The following is a 21607-nucleotide window of genomic DNA, read 5'->3' as shown; positions in this document are numbered from 1 at the left end:
TGCAGTTCAGCGTCTTAACCACTAAGCCACCGCGGCCCCATATATATATATATATATATATATATATATATATATTAAAAGACAACTAAATTTACAATGGGACTTGCAACTTCAGAAATTCCACATTTATCCTTCAGTTCTGAGAAGGAAAGCAAAAATTGTGAAGTTTCATAGATGCCTTAATTCTCTAATCTTGGGCTGGGCAACATTCAGTTTGTCACCTTCTTTCAACAATTTTAAAAACCTCATTGGACTTTGGACAATGCCTGTCATAAAATCAGAGCTCAGATGGGAAGCAAAATATTCCTCCACTGTGTATTATGACATACACTAGAGGGCAGCACAGGAACCCTGAAATCACTTTAAGCAATATTAGTCTAATAACCAGCAACAAGGAGAAGCAGTGCAGAACTTTTTCAAGGACGATTTGTAATGTAATAGCTTAAGTGCTAGATTTGACCTCATCTGCCCTTGTCAATCATTTATTAAATTAATATGGTCTAATCTTGAACAGGCAAAGTAAGAAATATTATACTCATGAATACTTCTTGATGAATCCTAGTAAACTGTTCTCAATACTCGCTCTCAGTTGTAATCACTACTCCATTGAGAAGGTACAACAACATCAGCAGGAGCTCTCTCTGCACATATATTATTTAATGAACTTAACATTAGCCTTGAGTCTTATGCAAGGAAATATCTTAGTAGGAAGCCTATTGCAGAATTATTTCATATGCTCTGAATATATTGAATTATACTTTAAACTATTCTTTAGTGTTTCAATTGATTAGGCATTATACTCAAAACTGAGCACCAATCCCTAAAAATACTGTACTTGTCTTTCTACCCATATGGCAATCTGCATCAAAAACAACTAAGCATCAGTTGACCCTGAATGAGCTATTCTCACATTTCAGGTAATCCTGAGTACTGGATGCAATCTTTTTAGAAAACATACTCTGAGTGGCATGAGGTTTTCCACTATCTCAAGATATATGAACACTGAGCAAGTCAAGTTAGTGGATTTGCAGAAAGCTTGCTGTATGTGTAGGGAGTGAAAAATAGTACGAATTTGTTTGGTTCAACATGAAACGAGGCTCACGATCAATAGCCTTCTGATTTCTGTCACCTATGGCAAATAATTTTGTAAACAACTGCCTATCATATACATCTTGAGCAAAGATGGAGAGTAAATACAACATACAATAAAGTATCTTGAATGGTACAACTGAAGGTGGTTTTGGATAGGAAGCCCCCCCCATACTCAAGTAATTCCAGCATTCTCCTTCTACACTTCTGATGTAACACAGTGATTCATGTATCTCCACCATGGTGAATAAAGAAGACATCCATCTCTCCAGGGGCTGCTCAAGTTACTAATTCAGATGTTATACTGAAAGAGGATAAATGGTTACTCACATTTTTTTTCTTTCCATGCTTCCACTTTAGCATCCAATACAAGTTCCATCTTTATATTAGCTCATGTGTCTTCCACAGGAAATGTGGAAAGCATTAGAAGGGATCCAAAATCTGGAATGGTTGCCATACTCCAGCACTTTACTCCCTATGCCACCAGCAGGAAACAGAATCAATCAATGGTTATCTGTTACCTTACGTCTCAAAGGGAGCAATCCTATGGCTGCTAGACAGCAGCTAGACGGCCATAGGATATCTTGTTTTCCAAGAACCGACCTCCCCCCACTTCCGCACTGCCTCAGAGAGGCAGTGTGGAACATCCCTATCCTCCGTGCTCACAAGAGGAGCTCCTGTCTGGATAGGATTGTGCCCTTATCTGCTGTTCTTGGATGTTCCTAATGTAACCATTAGGTCAGAAGAACACACTGCAACTTGCTATCAAGATATGCCAAGCCTGAACTTGGAATTTTGCACAAAGGACAATAGGAGCTCGCCATTTAACCCCCCCCCAAAAAAAAATTATTAGTGATGGGTAAACTTACCCAGTCAGAACTTGTAATTAGTTTGACATGTTACAAATACATCCTTACAAACTCAATTGATATTTCTTTGTTAATCTGAGATCTCAATTAAATTCTTGTACATGCACATCAAATTTGGAACACTCAACAATGGCCACAAGACTGGAAAAGGTCAGTTTACATTCCAATTCCAAAGAAGGGCAACGCCAAAGAGTGTTCAAACTACTGCACAATTGCGCTCATTTCACATGCCAGCAAGGTGATGCTCAAAATCCTACAAGCTAGGCTTCAGCAGTACGCGAACCGAGAACTACCGGAAGTACAAGCTGGGTTTCGAAGAGGCAGAGGAACTAGAGATAAAATTGCCAACATTCGCTACATCATGGAGAAAGCAAGAGAATTCCAGAAAAAACATCTATTTCTGCTTCATTGACTACGCTAAAGCCTTTGATTGTGTGGATCACAACAAACTGTGGCAAATTCTTAAAGTGATGGGAGTACCAGACCACCTTACCTGTCTCCTGAGAAACCTGTACGAGGGTCAAGAAGCAACAGTAAGAACCAGACATGGAACAACCGAGTGGTTCAAAATTGGGAAAGGAGTACGACAAGGCTGCATATTGTCACCCTGCTTATTTAACTTATATGCAGAGTACATCATGAGAAATGCCAGGTTGGATGAATCACAGGTCGGAATTAAGATTGCCGGGAGAATTATCAACAACCTCAGATACGCAGATGATACCACCCTAATGGCAGAAAGTGAAGAGGATCTCAAGAGCCTCTTGTTGAGGGTGAAAGAGGAGAGTGCAAAAGCTGGTTTGAAACTCAACATTAAAAAAACTAAGATCATGGCATCTGGCCCTATCACTTCCTGGCATATAGAAGGGGAAGAAATGGAAGCAGTGACAGATTTTACTTTCTTGGGCTCCAAGATCACCGCAGACGGTGACTGTAGCCATGAAATTAAAAGACGCTTGCTCCTTGGGAGGAAAGCTATGGCAAACCTAGACAGTGTAGTAAGAAGCAGAGACATCACCTTGCCAACAAAGGTCCGTCTAATCAAAGCTATGGTTTTCCCAGTAGTAATGTATAGCTGTGAGAGCTGGACTATAAGGAAGGCTGAGCGCCGAAGAATTGATGCTTTCGAACTGTGGTGCTGGAGAAGACTCTTACGAGTCCCCTGGACTGCAAGGAGGTCAAATCAGTCCATCCTAAAGGAAATCAAGCCTGAGTGCTCATTGGAAGGACAGGTACCGAAGCTGAAGCTCAAATATTTTGGCCACCTAATGCGAAGAGGAAACTCTCTGGAAAAGACCCTGATGCTGGGAAAGACTGAAGGCAAAAGGAGAAGGGGACGGCAGAGGATGAGATGGCTAGATAGCATCACTGATGCAATGAATATGAACTTGAGCATGCTCCGGGAGAGAGCGCAGGACAGGAAGGCCTGGCGTGCTATGGTCCATGGGATCACGAAGAGTCGGACACGACTGAACAACAACAACATGCACATCACCAAGTGCATCTTGGGAAAGTATCATGCATATTATGATTATCTTTTTCAGACCCATGAATCACGGTATCATTCATCACCACATATCATTTCTCTGACTGGTTGTTTTCATTCGCGTTGTGTATGTTTTCTATATTTCAGCTACATGTTGCCAAACCACATGATAATGTGAGAAAGAAACACTGAACAAGGGGTGGATAATTATTCAAACATGATTGGTTATTTTATGGTTCAGAACAAAGTTTTTAAACTGATTGGCTTGGGCAAGGAGTAACTAAAGGGTTAAAATAAAATCCTTCTTTGCACATGCACCTTTCAAATGGGCATTTACATTTCCTTCAGAAATGAAATGGTTACAGCAATCAACATGAAAGCTTATGCAAAATGGCCACACATACAGACCACACAAGTGCAAACAATATAAATTAACTCATAATCTTGGTTTGAAATATGAAAATACTGAAGTTTGTTGGATCGCAGCTCAGTCTTTCTCCACATCCTGGAATTACAAAACCTAATAGATTCAACCTACAAACCAGCTAATTACAAGTTTTGGTGACATCTCTAAAAATTGCATTACAATTTATGTCTGCAGTACCCTTCTTGTTTTCTTATTTGCTGTCCCCCGCACCAGCCTGCCACATGATTGTACTGCCTGGCCTGGCCTTGGCTTGTAGACAGACTATTTGGTTACATCCCTCTGCATGGTTTTCTGGATTATGCCCTGATTGAACCATTGGTCTGCTAGCCCTGAGAAAGTCTCACGTAGAATAGTGCACATGCAGAATATGTGCAGCACCTTTATTCCAATTCCTGACTTTTGCTCATTCATGTTTGTTTTAAATACAATCTGGCATGATCTTTGTTGTGCTATGCTATTCTACACACAGTTCTATCCACTACTAAATTAAAGCATCCAATATGATTAGAGGTGCAGAATTCTTTCTCAGATTGAACCAAAGATGTTGATTGCTTTTAGCTCATCTTAGCCAGAGGCCATGAATGGTCAGTTCTTGCTTGATGCTATAAATAATTGACCAGGAAGACATGGAGCTTGTCTGTAAGTGACTAGGGATAATTGGTCAAGTGAAAAAGTGTAATTGCTTGGAATGTAGTCATTCCATTGGAATGACATTTGGTACACAAATTCAGGGTAAAGCTCTGTTTTATTTGCAACCAGCAGCTCAAGCCCTGCACAAGACTAAGGGCCAAACAGGATGGTTACAGGTGGAAGGGTCATTAGAAGGCAGGTGCTACTCTTCCATCATCTTCTTAACAGATTTTGAATGGTAAGAAAAAAAAGATGGAAGGAGTGGTGGAAAAACATGCAAAAAACAAGCAAGGTGCTGTCAAAAACAAGATGACAACATCAGTGCTGTGCCAAAAAATTCTATTCTTCAATTTTGGGCATTTTGTGGTGGGCAGGAGCAAAAGGAAAACTCTGATGAAAGAGGCTGGGAGAGGTTAGAATTTTTCCTTGGGGAGGGGGACAGTTTTTTCATATACCTTTTAAAGTGTAGGGAATTCTGGAGGGGTCCTCCTCCTCCTCCTTTAAGAACACCCCCTGCACCGGCAGGAGCCCAGGCCTCTTCTCCAGCCTGGCAGTTCTTTCTGAACTCCCAGGAGACCATGTGACCTTGACCTCTCCAATGGGTGTTCAGGAAGAGCTCCCAGTTAGAGAAGAGCCCTGGGCTCCTGCAAGTGCAGGGGTGTTTTTTTTAAAAAATAGACAGAAGGCCCCTCAAGAGTAGCCTACACTTAAAAAAAATGTGGAAACCCTGTCCCCCTACCCAAGGAGAAAATTCTCCAAAATCCCCCCTCCCCGCAAGAGAGGCAGAAAAAACAATGCCTCTTTCACAGGGAGAGCAGAAAATATGGGGGAAGTATTCAGCACAGCACTAGACAACGTCATCTGGATCCCCTGTAAAATTCTGTGAAGTAGTATCTGTGTTTGCATTTCTCATGTCTTAAAGAAATAGAAGCCACTAGACAGATCTGAGCCTGAGCAAGACTATGGCCACAAAGGCCCCTGTGCCATAGCGCTGATGAACGCCCACCCCCCAAGTGTAGTAGCACCTTTGGAAAGGATTATTGGGGGGGGGACTGCAGCGTGGGGGAAAAGGTTAACCCCTTCTCCTCCCACCCTACAGTCCTAATCCTGAGAGAAATGTAATGTAAAGGATTGCAGTGAAGTCCTTTGAGGACACCTTTTGATGCCAATCTCCACACACACACACACACACACACACACACACACACGTTAGCCATGAAATGAGGGTTGGGGCGTATGAAAAAGCTTGTGTCAGTTCATTTTCCATCATTTTCCAGTTCAAACCTTCTGGACTGAACACCAACTCAGACACAATCTGCTGTTGAAGTCCATACGCTTCCAAGCTTGCAATGTGATGCATGAACCTCCCAGAAATGTGTTCAGCAGCATGCGTACATTTGAAAAATGTGCATAGAAAAATGTGTACTTTTGAAAAATGCACACAAATACACATCAGAGGGAGAAGAATGTGTACATATGAAAGATGTGCACAATTGATGCGAACAGCTGGAAAAATATGCACAAAAATACACAGAGATTTTCATGCAAAAGGAAATGAAGTTTGCAATCTGATATGGACTTGAGCTGGACCGAGCTCTGGGATGGAATTTGGAGAGCTTCAGCGAGATCGTGTTTTGCTGATTCACAGGGTACCCATTTCTATATGCATTATTTTAAAAATAAATAGGGATCCTATTGGGCAAGGTTACCCCTTAATTTTTAGAATGGAAGACAAATCCATTGGACAGTATCCAAGCCTGCCCACACACCAATGGGACCCACCACTAGTGGAATGGGGAGCTAGCTATAATAGAGCTGTGCATAAATGGCCTCTCAAAATTCCCCAGCCTATTTGTGGGCAGAGAAATTGGGCGGGGGGGATTTCACCAATGTTTTCCTAGGGGAGGAGAAATTCTCCAACAGTTTCTCACAGACAGCGCGCACTCTTGGCAGGGGTTGTAGCACAGGTTACTTCCTTTTCCTAAGAGGTTTTGGTTTTTTGTGCTCTAACTGCAAGTGGCAACAGCACCTACTGTGTTGAGGCTTCCACATTTTTGAGGCAGAATTTTGAATTTGTTTTGGTGGTATTCTTGCACTTACCTAATCACTGCAACGTAGCCAAGGGAGCCATGTGTGTTCTCTCTCTCTATTACACATCTTTCCATTGCTCTGCAGCCTCCCAGGCCACCTGCACTTCTTGAACTGAAAAAGCCCCATGGGAGAATTGCCTCATGACATCTTCCTCATGATGGCTTTAACTGAAGTGCGGGCAGCTGAGGAGGCTGCAGGCCGCCACAGATATTACAATGACAGACAGGACACTCATGCACACTCCTCAGCCACCTCCTAAGCAAGGTAAGCACAAAACCCCCAAACCCAACCCAAGAGAATGTCCCCAAAATTTCCCCTCCTTTGAATTTCTTTTCAAAAGCATTTTTTTTTTTTCTACCAGTTTGAATGAGAATGGTAGAAAAAAAATGTGGGAGAAATTTTTGGCACAGCACTAACCTAGAATGTTTGCTTTTGGATCAGAACAGCTATCCTGGAGTTTGTTTAAAAGAAATAAAGATGCACAGATTGTTTTATGTGTTGTTAACTAAAGGCACACAGTCAAGGTGACTTATCACAAATCAGGTATCCTTGACATTGTAATGAACAATTAAGGTTCAAGAATGGTAAGGGTAGAGTCTCCGCATTCTTTATGGTTCTATAACAATAATGGTTCTAAAATTGACCCAAAATGCACAGAAATCTTCTTTTCTGGAATGGTGCACATCAGTGTAGCTTGTAGAAGGAATCTCCATTGACCTGTACCAAACATACTTAGCATAAGAACCAATGTGGAAATAATTTGTAAAATAGAGGGTAATAGTAAATCTGTATGGGTTGGATGCAGGATCCATTTTCCATGAAAGGAAGGGACCTTCTGTGAGAGGGAGGACTGCACTCATGGAAGGTCCCTCTGTATGATCTGGGGGGTTCCCCTGCCCCCTCCCACAGTTCATCCCATTCAGTGGGGTCTCCTGACTCTCTAACATTTTCAGGAGGCTGGAGAGGCTGCCCTGGGAAGGAGGGGACAAGGAAGTCCATATCCACCAGTACAGTTGATCCAGAAAAAATCTGGATTGAACCCAATATGTCCATTGACTATGATTACCATAATTCAAATGGAAGCTTCAAACTATTGTGGATGACAAAATAGGGTCATCTAATTTATTATACTTAATTTACAGTATCTTCTTATTCTGAGATTTTTTAAAAAAACAGTCTTTGAGCTGTTTTGAGAATTTGAAGCAGGAGTGTGTGGGTGCTTGAGTATGCAAATTGTTGTGAGCAGTATTGAGGTGGGCATAGCCCACCTGGAGCAAGTTCCCTTCCTTGATTCTGTTGGCTGCAATCCAGAAAAACAAAAACAAAAATCACCTTTGGGAAGGGGATGGTGTAGCAGCAGCTAGTACAGTGCTCTGATAGAAGATGGGAGAGGCTCAGCAGGAAAGTGACACTCATAGAGCTTATAACCCCCAAGCTAACTCATGAAAAGCTACCAAACTGGTTGCCAAGGAATCCTTCTTTTTAATTCCATTAATATCCCACCTTTCTTCTGATGAGCTCGAAGTGGCACACTTAGGATTCCCAGGAGATCTCTCATCCAGGCACTAACCAGATCCAAATCTGCTTAGCTTCATTAAAGTTGCTTGTACATTAAGCGCATTCAGACCATCCTGAGGACTTGCTTACCTAAAGGTTCATGCACAGCCCTAATTCATCATACTATACTTAAAGCAATTACTTTACTGCCTGTAAAGCGCTTTAATAAAACAGCACATGTAAAGGCTTACTAGCGCTAAAGTACATCAAGGCATTTAAAGAATGCTTTAACAGCCTTATTGTGGAAACATCCTGAGGGGAAAAGAAGGCAAGGAAATCTGACATTCCTACAGGAGATACTAGAGCTTCAATGTTCTACTACATTTACTCTTTACATTTAAGAAAGGAACCATATAGACATAGACATATATATATATATATATATATATATAGAGAGAGAGAGAGAGAGAGAGAGAGAGAGATTTGAAGTGATGCTCTCTTTATTGGATTAGCTAATTACACTCACGTTGTATTTATGTAAACAAGCTGCATAGGCAATGTAGAACTGACTGGGCTCACTAAGGTTCTGTTCACCTGTGGTTTTCACATGCATGTGGTGGCAGGAGTGGGGGGACTGGTCTTGCCACTCTGCCTCTCCTCCCAGAAACTGCCTTGGGGCAACTCAAACATAGCCATGCCATGCTGCTGCTTCATCCTGGATGTAGCGGGTGACACTTTATGGAAACTTGGAAGTGTATGCTAATGTAGTACTTGTGTAGGAGGAGCTACACTGCCTTGGAGGTGTAGCTAAACCCATGTCCCCTCAGTCCCTTTGTACCAATGTTGCCCCTTCTTGAGAGTAACATATGAAGAAGTCTACTAAATCAGACAGATTACAGTGCTACTCACAGACACACAAATATCTTCAAAAACACTGAATGTAAAATCATATGGAACTAAACTAGACCCAGAATGGGGAGAGGGCAGGGGGGTTGAAAGCAAGCAAGTTACATAATAATAACACTCAAGACAGAACAAACAGAACCAGAAAGGATTTTTGTCTTGACTGGAGTAAGGAAAGGTTTAGCTCATGTAAGCAAAAATCCCAACTACCAACACTCCACACAAACCATTTCAGAGTTCCTGTTCTTGACAGAGCGAACTAGTAAACAGCAATGGATCTATTACTTGAAAGTAATTTCCAAAAGCACAGGGAATGGAGTAGGGATGAGTGAGAATTTCATTTCAGTTCATTTTTAAAGGAAGTTACTGAAATTCACAAATTTCGTCATGTTCGGGGCAGAAAGCACTTGAGATTACAATAATTTGAATGTGGGCGAAACCAAAAACGACAGGTTCATCCACCCAGGCACACATCTTCGAGTCCTTAGATGTAAAAACTATGCGTTTCAATCCCTGCATATTTAACTATATTAGTACTTAGGTTTCTACCTCTTTTTTTTCTGACAGGCACCTCATCTTTATCAGCCATAAGGCAGGAAAGTAGATCATGATCCTCTCTCTGCTGGGACTAGCTGTACCTATTGAACTTGTCCAGAACTGTAGATAGGTAAGAAATTTGTTTCAGTTCATTTTTTGGTAAGAATTTATGTTACCATAAAACCACCAACATTTGCACATAAATTTAGAAGATTCAAATGCAGGAGAAAGTAAAACCAACGTATTTGTCCAACCCTAAATCGGAGAGCCCTGGAGAAGTTATTCCTTCTTGAAAGTGTGAGGTGTCCATCATAAAACTACATTCTCTCCTCTCCCCACCCCCCACTTAGTGTTTTGCATTTATGGAGAGCTGGGGGGGGGCGTTAAACAGACTCTCTGTGATCCTACGAATCTCCAAACTGGGTCCAAAGCTTTGGAAACAGCCTGATTTGCTTCACACTACTTCAGGGAAGACCCAATTCACTTTGGACAAGGTCCAAATCTCTCTAGAGCAGGCCACTTTGATTTGGGGTTCATCCAAATGCACTCTCCTAGAAAACTGTGCGTAACCCCGATAGCAACATTCCAGGAACAAGGAGTTAGGGAAAGAGCAAAGCAAAGAGGAAAAACTAAGGGTGGTTTCTCTCTAAACATGGTATACAAAATGGAAGTTAGGGGATGCAAGGTAATGGAAATAAGAGCACAAGCTGCTTCATGTGAACCCCCAGGCACAGCAGAACTGCTTGATAACAAATATGTGGGAAGGCATGTCTCATATCCCTTTCCTTAAAAATGAAAAGAAAAAGGGAGGTTCTCACATACAGGTTCATCACTCAATAACTGCAGGATCAAGGGTGAATGTACCACCACTGATTCATCACCACAGATGGAGGTTTCATATCTTTATCACACATTTCTTGTTTTTAGCAAAAGGTCTTTGCAAAATACTCTCTCTCTCTCTCTCTCTCTCTCTCTCTCTCCACACATACACACACACACACACACAATACAGGATATAAAATACAGATTTTAAAATTATGTTGCGACCATTGGTTATCAGTACTGGCTACTGTCGTACCACTAATATACAAATGGGGAAGAACTACAGCTTAGTGACAGAGCACCAAAGCTTGGTGAATTGGCCTGCAGTGGTTCTTTCCATCCACCATAATTAAACACTCTCAAACTAGGTGGGGGAAGAAATGACCCCAAGTACAAATCAAGGTGAATGTTCATGGGTCGTTTAGGAGAATGGCTGTAGAGAAGGTGAAAGAACTTTGATTACATTTGCTAGGTTTCTTTTTGCATCGACAATCAATAACATCTCCAGTTTTCTAACCATGTGGGGAATTTCATCGAAAGGGGAGATGAGACTGCAGTAAAAGCAAAACATGCCATAGCCAAGATGCACCATGGATAAAGTTCACAGCCGTTTGTCAAGTAGGCAAGACATTGCAAGGGAAACCAAACAGTACTGGAATTGTTGCATCTCTTGAAATGAGTACTTTGACTCTTCTAGTAATCTTAAGGGGGAGGAAGAGAGAGAAACCAAGGTGAAAGACTCACACTTTCCTATGCCCTGCTGGCTCATGCTAGCACAACAGAAGGTAGCAGGATATGGCTTGCCTCCTTTTATATTTTGTTTTATTGCTATCATTATTTCATCCATTCTGAGGGTATGCTGGAGGAAAAGGAGAACTTTGGATCCAGTGCCTCCCCTGACATGCCCCTGGAATACATTCTTTTTGCTCCCTTGGATGTCAGAATTCCAACATGGGAGGAGCAGTGCATGCAGACACATAGTTTTATGTGGCAGTACCCACCCTGTGGTTAGAGAATGAGGCAAGTTAAAATTGATGCAGTGTGTGTAAGTCTAATGAATTCCACAGATTAAGAACAGCCATAAGTCCCAGAGCTATAAACTTTGGATTTCTGTGAGATGCCATCCATTCACATTGTAATTAAAATGATGGTGATTGATGATGATGATGATGATGATGATGGAGAACCATCAAGCTGTTGTGCTCATTATTTGCTGGTCTTACAGTCTTTTTATGTGGATAGAGACTCATGGTAATTACCCAAAGTTCACATCAGAATGCCATATAACACTCAGAACCAGTCTAAGGCACTCATTCCAAGGTCCTACATGAAATGTGAATGTATGTTTGTGTGTGCACAGGCATGCATGTGTGTGCACATTAATATATAGACAGATAGATAGATGTAGACATTAAAAGCAACTACATTACTTTACTTCCATATGCTGCACAGTAGCATCCAATTTCAGCTTATAATAGAAACCATTGTTATTTTTTTTTATCCTACCCCTACTCCAAAGAGGTCAGGGTGGCATACATGATTCACCCCCTATTATCTTCACAACTCAGTGATATATTAGGCTGGGAGATTGTGATTGCCCCAAGGTAACCTAATAAAAGAGCAGATGTTAAATGGGAACCTTCTAAAAGAAGGCTGAGTGATCAGGAATATTAGGTAAACTATGCTCAATGAAATTAATTTTGTTAGCCTAATCATCATGGCCATATTATTTACACTGATCTCAATGGAACTTGCTGCCACGTCAGTATGCTTAGGGCTACAGCCTTGAGCCTCCCTCATCCCCCTCCTTTGTGATAAACATGATCAAAATAGTGGCTTGTTGCAGAACACTGAGTTCACGGAACAGCTGCAAACACAGCAAAAAAAATGTTTGGAACAGTTTAGAGAACAAGGCCTACGGAAAAAAAGTCCTAGAATTCAATATATGTCTGTCTTCACCATTTGAAACAATTACATACAATGAAACCTCTGCCCTTTGAGGACTTCTGGCTTTTTAAAATTTCTACTGTTCTTTGCTGTTGATAGGAAAGCTTTATTATAAAGCTAGCTTAACGATTCCCTCTGTACAAAATGTGCATTTTATTTCCACTGGACATCCAAAGCAACAGTTACATGGGTGATTTCTATGCAGTTGTTTAAGTCCCTTGATAACTGAGAAAAGTGTGACCAGAAAAGACATGTATGACACCCTGAGCAACTTGGAATAAGGCCAGGCAAAACATCTTTCTCTTCTTAACATTCATGCTAACAGCCTGAGTTGTGGCCAGGTACTTCTCTGCAGACACACAGCTGAGAACTGGGAAAGCTGGCTATGTTTGCAAAGACAGAATAGTATAGGTATAGCGATGATATAATAGCAAAGATATAATAACAAAGTATAATAGCAAAAGATATAAGAGTATGACCAGTTCTCTTAACTAAACTGATATATCAAGAATATGGGAATATATTATTTGCGTACCTTTCATTCAATTAACATTCAGGGGATGAGATACAAAGCACAACAGATCCTATGCATTCAGCAGTTGTTCAGAAGGGGGCATTTTGGTAATGCTTGACAAGTTGCACCTGTCCAATTCCAAACTCCCTCTTTTGCACAATTGTTCAAGGAATCATAAACATATGTACCCCTGCATTCTAACTCACTAATTAAATACATTCTCATTTGCTAACTACAATGTACTGGTTGGAGATGTTGGTTGGAGATAGGGACATGGTTGAGGAATCGCCCAACCACTGCCCTACACATTAAACTCTTTGTAAAAATATAAAGAGCAATCACGCCTCAAAACATTGTTGCATTCTATTATCTTTTTCCTCCTGTAACTACATGAATATATATACCCCTCCATTGTTCATGTCTGCTTCTTGCATTGTTAAAAATAGGTTCTTTCCTATGAAAGCTCAGGCTGCAATAAACTTGTTAATATTTCCAGGTGGAAAATTTGTTTCCCACAAAGATCAGCAGAAAGAGAATTGAGTCTCTCCTCAACAACAGGATGATGGTGAAAGAAAAGAAAGGAACAAATCCATGAATTAACAGAAACTAGTTGATTACAGTGCTGAGGCATTCCAGGGCAACAGGAAAGCATCCAGTTGCTACTGCAAAAAGGTAGTAGTGTTTCATTAAGATGGCTGGTATCTTGTAATAATATTTTTTTTAAAAAAAAAACCCTTCAGGATAATCCTCTTAGTTTCCTGTTCAAATGATTTTGCTGCAGTGAGCAACTTTACTAATGTTATCACTTTAGCAGATTGCATTCAGGTCAATGGCATTTGAATGTTTTCCAGTCTAGCAAACGGACTCTCCTAGGCCACTTGATGTCTGCTTTACCAAGAGTTACTCTCAGATATGACCAGGGAATTACTGAGTCATTCCTCTAGAGGTGATAACCCTACTGATTGCAGTCTCCACATGGGTGCCCTCCAGATGCTTTGGACATTAACTCCCAGCATTCCTGACCACTGGCCATGCTGGGTAGGGCTGATGAGAGTTGAAATCCAAAACATCTGGAGGGCATGAGGTTGGAAAGGCTGGCCTCACACATAGAGCTTCCCTATGTGTTGTTGTTGAGTCAAGTCAGAGACTTGACACATGCAAATGTAGGCAAAGTGAGGAGGCCAGACCTGCCTTTCCCTAGGGGATGTATTCATCTTGCTTCCAGTGTAGCATCTAAGATGTGTAAAATCAATTTTTCAAATAGGCATCTCTGGAATTGGTAAGCAAGATGATGCAGAATCAATCTTGGAATGTCCCAGAACAATTTGTATGCATAATAATTGGAAGGAAATCTTCCCAAACTTGTTTAGGCCTTAGGAAGTGAAAATCATTAAATTGCTTAGGACTATATCATTAAATTGTTTCCCTGGTTTCTAAACTTTAAGCTGTTGCACCAAGCTGCATGAATGTTGCTACTGCAGGATAAATATTTAAAGATGCATGTTTAACAGCTATGTCCAAGGCTCTTGATCTCTGCTGTTTTCTGTCTTTCCTAGGTATGAGTACGGATTAGAGGTTATCTGATGAAGCCAAGGGCCATCAATACCTTTGAATATATAACTAATTTGACTCCTACTATTCAAAAACCTAGGATAAGGTAATGCAGTAACTGATGAATGGACTTCCCTTCTGGTATGCTTTCATATGCCCCAGACCAGAAATGAGGGTTATTTTCTTTGGCTTGCAGAATCACAAGTTAAGGCTCTTTTAAGTGTTTGTGTACTTGCTTTAAGTCTGATAGGCATTTTAGTCTGCCCAGAAGTTACAGGGACAAAGAATTCAACCAAGCAGGTTTGCTGTTGTTTCTAATTGTCAACAACAGCTACACTTCCCTTGCCTGGAGCTATCCAATTAACTTATCACCACTTTACAAAATATTGTAATATGTTCAGTGTCTCAACAAGAGTAAAGAATCTCATACTGTACTAGGGATGTGAGAACATATCCCAGCTCGAGTTCTTCAGGCACCCCCAAGCTTTCCCCCTGCTCGCTGGCCCTCCAGGCTGCTGTCGAGTGCCCCCTCTGGTTTACCCAGGCCTGTTCGTCTCTGTGCTGATCGCCATGTTTTAAAAAAATGGTGATTGGCAGCACTTGCCCATAGAGTTATATGAAAAATATCTCTGCAAACTAGAGTCGATGGGCGATTCACAGCACTTATTGTGTATAAGTCTATGTGCCCACAAATGGGCACCCACAACATCCCTATACTCCACCTCTGCTCAGGAACTTGATCTTCCAACTATTACCCTTGTTCTCCAGGTTATTAACAGATTGGGTTATGTATATCAGGTGAACATGAAACAGACCCTCTCCTATCTTGCCTCTTTTTGTACCATGTTTGGTGGAAATATTTGTTTTTGTGAATCAGATAAAAAAGGATGGAAAGACAAGAGAAGGAAGACCAGCTCTCCCATAGAGAAACAAACCAAAAACCCAACACCCCCCCCCCACATAACTTGTACCCTGAAATATCACTATGGCAACATTAAACAATGCACAGAAAACTCTGCAGGTTTCTTTATTTCCTTCCTTAGATACCAAATGCAAATCCCTCCCCTCTCTTGATGTGTGCGTGTGTGCGTGTGTGTGTGAGACACACAGAGACTTTAGCCTTTTTTAAAACCTGCAATAATATTTTTTCCCTCTAAGAACCTCTTTACATATAAATATACCATATCTATATATTTGCCATGTAACAGTTGGCCACATAATAGTCAAGCAAACACTCAGGCACACTGCAGAAGAGTGGAATGAATACCTTTGAGATGTTCTAATAACATACAGAGCCTTTCTGCCAGTGCATAAGCATTAGAATTGTTATGCAATTCAAGTACGAACATTTACTAGTCAATGAATAAAATATATTTTCCGCATCTTTGATCAATCTGGGAAAGTAAACAATTATCTTTTTTCAGGAGGGAAAGTTCCTCCTCTTTCGAAAGCTTAGATAAATCACAGCCTAGCATCACATCCCCCAGCCCCTTGCCAAGTGAAATAAATCCTGTTTAAAGAGAAAATGGGTGTCCACATTTAAGGGTCTAGTGCTATAATTAACCAGGATCAAGATCCCAATGGATAGTAACCTACTACCACTATCAATTAATGCTTCTGCTGAGTTGGACAGTCTTAATTACTCCTTTGAAATTGTGTCTACACTAAAATTCTCTTAATTTCCCCCTCCCATTATTGGATATCATATTAATGATCGGGGGAAAAAAGTCTTTGTAACCAAAGGTGCAGACACATTGGTAGAAAGACAGACCCTTGCACTGCAGTTCCTCAAACAGTACTGTTCTCACTGGATATGCCCACAAGATAGCTCACTCCCCAACAAATGTCTATTTAATGTTTTTCAGTGGATCATTCCATCTTTCACAGGAGGAAGAGAGGAAACCCTTGCAAAAATCAACTTACAACCATCAAGATCCTGTTAACCTACATCCATATCAATATGCTGTGTTGTATGCACACTCCATTTTCATACTGCCAGTTCTTACAGCACTGAATGGAGTTTAAAGCCATCTCATCTTGTTCATTTCATTAATAGATCCACAATTTTTTCCATTCCTCCAAAGTATCGAAACATAGATATCATACATGTAGCTACAGTAAACACAGAAGGAGAGAGAGACAAGGGAAGAGAAAGAAACTTTATAAGATATATTCACAATATAAGAGTGTACTGTTCTGATGCTGGCTCTTTCACTAGCTTTAGAAACAGAAGCAAGAAAAGGATAACCTTCTATGCAACAGAACCACACGTGTCCCATAAGTGTGAAATGGTTGCCTCTGAGATTCCTCTGGGAAGCGTTTTGCATCATTGACTATCAGACTGCTAAGAATCATTTTCATTTTTAGATTAGCTAATTTTGGATCCTCCAAAGACCAAACACGGCAATAAAACCAGCCTTTTACAGCCAGCACTTGTTCCTTTTCACTGGCAATTCATGCATTTTTATATACAAAATTGTTCTCTATTCACACACTCCAGGCTGTCACTTTCCTAGCTGCCTGATGTAATTACAGAATTGCTTACCCTTTTATCCTGAAAAAGAAAAAAGAAAAAAGGAAGGCATCTCTTGGCTAATTATCAGATGCTGATGAATGTTGCACTTATATTCTCACACAAGCAATAGAAAACAAGAGTCAGCCAGCTAAAATTTCCACCCAGGCGACTATGGAATCAGTGTGGCTCATTCAAAATAAGCAAGGGGGGATAAATGGTTCTTGAGCATATTTTAGGTGCTGCTGGTATTCCCCATAAGCAGCACTGATACACACATCTGGATGCTAAAGTCCCTCCTATTACAAGACCGGGAGTGTTGACCAGCCTGGTTCACATGTTTTTAGCTCCCATTCTAACTGGATTAGCATCCCTGAAAGTGCCCATCCGCTACCATAACTCTAGGTTTATTCTTGTCGCATTCCCAGTTTGTTACTCTGTGTGTGTGTGTGTGGGGGGCATTTTAATACTTAAATATCCTTGCAGCTTTTCTGGCCCAGCATGAAAGAGTGACAGTAGTATCCTACTGCCAAATACTAGAGTGGGTTTGCTTAATGATTTTTTATTTATGGGATCACAGCAGAGTGATCCTGTGGCAAGGGGACTGTTTCTCTCTCTCTCTCCCTGCTGTCTTGTCTTTGCCTTCTCCATCTCCTTTCAGGGCTTGTTCAGCTCAGCACCAGCAGAATATCCATTCATGCTCCATCCTTGCAAGAGTAGCCCATACCATGGCAAAGATTCATGACAGAGATATGCAGGGGCCCACCGACAGGTGTGGAAAGGGCTAGAGTGGAGAAATCACTATGATTATTTTTCACAAGGTGACAAAATTATTACCTACTATGTGTTACAACAGGAAATATTTGTCTGAGAATATAATAGCAAATTATTTAACTGCCTTAGTTAAGGGAATTATGGAATGTAAAGAGTAGAAGTGAGATTTTTACTGGGTGTCTTGTTGAAAGCATTGCAGTATTAGAACCCAATTCTGTGTGTGTGTTTAAAAGTCCCATGGACACCCTTGCTAGCTGGGTTAAAGGTTTATTGCTTTCCAAGCAACTCATGCTTAAGGGGCATGACCCCTGACTCAAAGCAACAGGGTGCCTTTGAAAAAGCAAATGCTCTGATTCCCAGTTTTCAAGCAGGTGGTTGGAAATGCATCTCATAAATATTTATGCTGTTGAGCCAGTGAAGTATCAAACAACTTTAAAAGTGATTGCCCGACTGACAGAAAAAGGGAGAGAAATCAATCAAAATGTTCCCCCTTCAATAAGACTGCAGCTGGATAAAATGAGTGTGTGTGTGGGGGGGAGGGGAATCTATTGCAAGGCAATGTTTCCCCCTTGCTACCTGACAATTATGGGCAACTTCCACTTTTACCCAATGATGTATTTATTTATTTCCATGTTGATTTGCTAAGTTTGCAGATGTGGACTTTGAGGGTTATTCCCTGCACATGGACAAACATGAGAGTAGGAACCACATGTGAAAAGGGGAGGCATGTTTAGCAAGTACGTAGGAGCACATGCAGAAAGGTATCCCGGTGGTGAAGAGAAGAAGCCCTTCCCTGAATAAATATTCCCTAAACATCCCCATGTTTTCTCTCCCCCATCCCTAATAAGCCCACCTATCCCACTTCTCTCCTTACATCTTAAGTCCACACACACTACATCCTTCCAGAGATGAGATCTTGTCTTTTAGCGACAAAAAGCCAGTGTAATTAAGTGGGCAGAATATCCATCCATCAACTTTCAGAGTGACCTTTTAGCCAAGTCCTTGGACTTCAGCCTCACTTTCCTCATCTGTGAAACGGCCACAGTTATGGCCACCCACGCATACGTACCCTGAGGATGAGAGTGCGCAACAATGACCCCATGCAACATTTACTTGGGAGCAAGTCCTTGTCAACCCAGTAGGGCTTTCTTCCTGAGTCAAGGTGCACAGAATCAGGCTGTTACCTTCCAGTGGTAAACCTGGTTTTCAGTGGGACTTACTCGCTCGTAAGTACGCTTGCACTTCAAAGCTAAATGGTCTACAAACAATAGCACATACACTAATCGTACCTAAGATCAGAATAGTGACGTGTCTGCTGATGGGCACACTCACAGCACGTCTACTCCACGCACGTCTACTCAGAAGTAAGTCCCATCGAATTCAATGGAGCTTACTCCCAGGTGAGAGTGCATAGGATTGCAGCCGGACTCTCTTTCTTATACTCTCTGCCAAAGACATGTCCCGGGGAGCGGGGAGCAGGGAGCAGGGATCTACCCACCACCCCGCAGCAAAAGGGCTAAGAGGGAACGCTTGTGAATTGTGGGAGTAGCTCCCTAAATCCTCTCTCGGGAGATGGATTTCCCTCCAGTGCCTCCTCTAACCACAGCCATCAGTGCTCCCCATGCCAGCCTTTCCCCCCTGCTTGCCTTATGACCACAGCCCCCCGTTCATCCACCATCTCGCCCCGCAAGATCCGTTTGGATGATGACATTTAAATGGGATCCCTTTGACTGCCAATTTCCTCCCCGCCGCCGCCAATCCCCGTCCTCGAGTCTGTGCGCACCAAACTCCTTAGGCGGACCTGGCGGCCCCTTGGCCCGCTGGCGAATCCGACCATTCGCCCTCGCACACTGCAGGGGCTTTCAAGAGGCATAATTCTTGGCTAGGGAACAAACGAAGAAGGCGGCTGTCGAGCCGAAGAGGCATCACCCCCTATCTGCAACGTGTTAGCAAAGCTTGCAGGCTGGCTCCCCCAGCCGCCAAACGCCCCCCCCCCGCTCCGCTTCCCTTTGATAACGATTAAGCTAGGAGGGAGTCTTTATGTGCCTCTCTCCCATCTCCTTTTTAAAGATGTGTGTGTCTGTACATATATATATATATATATATATATTTATATCGCTGTTCAAACTCCATCGCATGCGTTTAATGGCAGGCAAAACAAGGAAGGAGAACTAAAGCGAAAATGGCACTCACTGGATTTGAAATCGCCCAGAAGAAGAAGAATATCCAGAATGAAATTCCGAAGGGAAAAAGAAAAAAAAGAAAAGAAAAAAAGAAAAGAAAAAAAAAAGACCACGGAGGGCAAAGCTACATCATTTCGGCAACAAATCCAATTTGACGGGCGGAAAAAAGGAAAGGAAATTAAATATCCATCTGCAATTTTCCATCTAGTTCAGTCCAGACGGGCTCCGATCCAACGCACACCAATCCTGCTGGTTTCCCCTCCACCTTCCTTCACATGGTACTTCTCTCCCCTTGCCTTCGTTTCTCTCCCCCCACCCTCCCGCCGTCACTCTTAAGGACGTGGCTGCTTTCAAATGTCCCTGCGTCTATCAACTTCTTTCTTCATCGGGGGGCAAAGGGGGAGAGGCGTCTTTCCTCCTTTTAAAAGAAGAAGAAACAGATAGAAGGACGGGGTTCTCAGCAGAGCAAAGGGAGAATCCTTCTCCTTTGAGAAACTTTTCATTCCAGCCTGGATCTTCTCGTGAGTTGCCGGATTCTCACGCCCCCCCCTTCCCCTTCCCCTTCCAATCCTTCACCGCCTCTTGGAAGGAGAGAAGCGTTTGGCTTATTATTATTTTCCCAACCGCCGCTAGGTCAGAAGCGATGCTGTTTTGTTTCATGCAATTGCGCGTGTGTGCGTTTGTTATGTCTGCTCAGATCCAGCTCTGGCCAGGCGACCTGGTCTCTTCTTCGTTGCTGCACTATCAATTATCCAATCCATGTGCTTCCACTTTAGATCGGAGGTTCCCATGGTCTCTGTTGCCTTATTCTCTCCTCCCTCCAGCGAGGTGCGTCGTCTTTAACATCTGACATTATTTTATCAGAACCACCAACTTTGGGTCTCTCTTTCTCTCTCCCCCTCCCCGACTCTTACGCTCCCCCCCCCTCCGATTCAAAGATCTGATTAGATTTCCAATCACAACCCAGTGCGCAATCGGATTTTTGATTTCAGCCAGGAACCGGCCAGGCGAAGCATCCCACCCGGTCGTCTGCTGGCCAAACTCTCCACGTTTTTATATCCTCTCGCCTTTCCTCCAACTCCTCTGCATTTTTCAGAAGCTCACATCAAATGCGAAGAGAGACGCTGAGGCTGATGGTGGCGGCGGAGAGCTTCTGGGGGAAGGAAGGCGATCAAGATTCCTACCAGCTGTCAAGAAGCAATCCATCACTGTGTTTCGCGCTCTCTCTCTCTCTCTCTCTCTCTCACACACACACACCTGGAGGGGTGGCTTTAATCCCTCTCGTCATGTGCTCCCTGCGATGTATACCTCCTCTTTGCTCCCCTCCTCCTTCAACATTCTCCCAGCGTCAAAACTCTCCCGATGGGGCGCACCGTTCTCTCTGGGGAGGCGTGATTCGTCCAGTTAGCTGTGAATTTCACAAGCCCAGGGCTTTCCTTCCTCTTCATTTCGCCTTCCTCTCCATCTTTGCAGCTAGCCTTCAGGATCGCCGGTCCTGAGAACTTGTTCTTTGGAAAAGACAGCGAGCGAGCGCGCGATACACACACACACACCCCCCTATATATGTATGTATGTATGTATCTCAGGGTAGGGCGACGAGGATGATGATGGGAGGGGATTTTATCTCCCCTCCCGCCCCCCTCTCCCCTGTTTCACGGCAGCTGCGGTCTCTCCTTTGGCGATATTGTGCCTGGTCAATTTCGGATCTACAAGTTGGACGCCGCTCCTGCACACGGCAGCGCTTTGACTCCCATGTTCTTCCTCCACATGTCAGT

The 21607-nt window shown here is 42.4% G+C and overlaps 1 protein-coding gene across 9 annotated transcripts in view; it reads right to left on the bottom strand.

Moving 5' to 3' along the window:
- The window catches only part of LRRC4C (leucine rich repeat containing 4C), a 217116-nt gene extending 195913 nt beyond the window's left edge, over window positions 1–21203 (bottom strand). Inside the window, exons 1-2 of one of the 9 annotated variants that reach the window (XM_084827841.1) lie at window positions 19843–20389; window positions 1420–1564 (exon numbers count right to left, since the gene is read on the bottom strand). The gene's annotated coding sequence lies outside the window, so the exon portion shown is untranslated. Of the gene's footprint in view, window positions 1–1419; window positions 1565–16908; window positions 17150–19432; window positions 19581–19842 lie in introns of those variants that run through there. The other 8 variants (XR_014786741.1, XM_084827869.1, XM_084827817.1 and 5 more) reach the window with 8 other exon arrangements.
- Between the last annotated feature and the right edge of the window lie 404 nt (window positions 21204–21607).

Source organism: Heloderma suspectum, chromosome 1 (genome assembly GCF_057233095.1).
Source record: "Heloderma suspectum isolate Gila_16-S chromosome 1, 16-S_ref, whole genome shotgun sequence".
NCBI lineage: Eukaryota > Metazoa > Chordata > Lepidosauria > Squamata > Helodermatidae > Heloderma > Heloderma suspectum.
The sequence above is the reverse complement of the archived record's forward strand: the minus strand, read 5'-3'. Positions and strand labels throughout refer to the sequence as shown.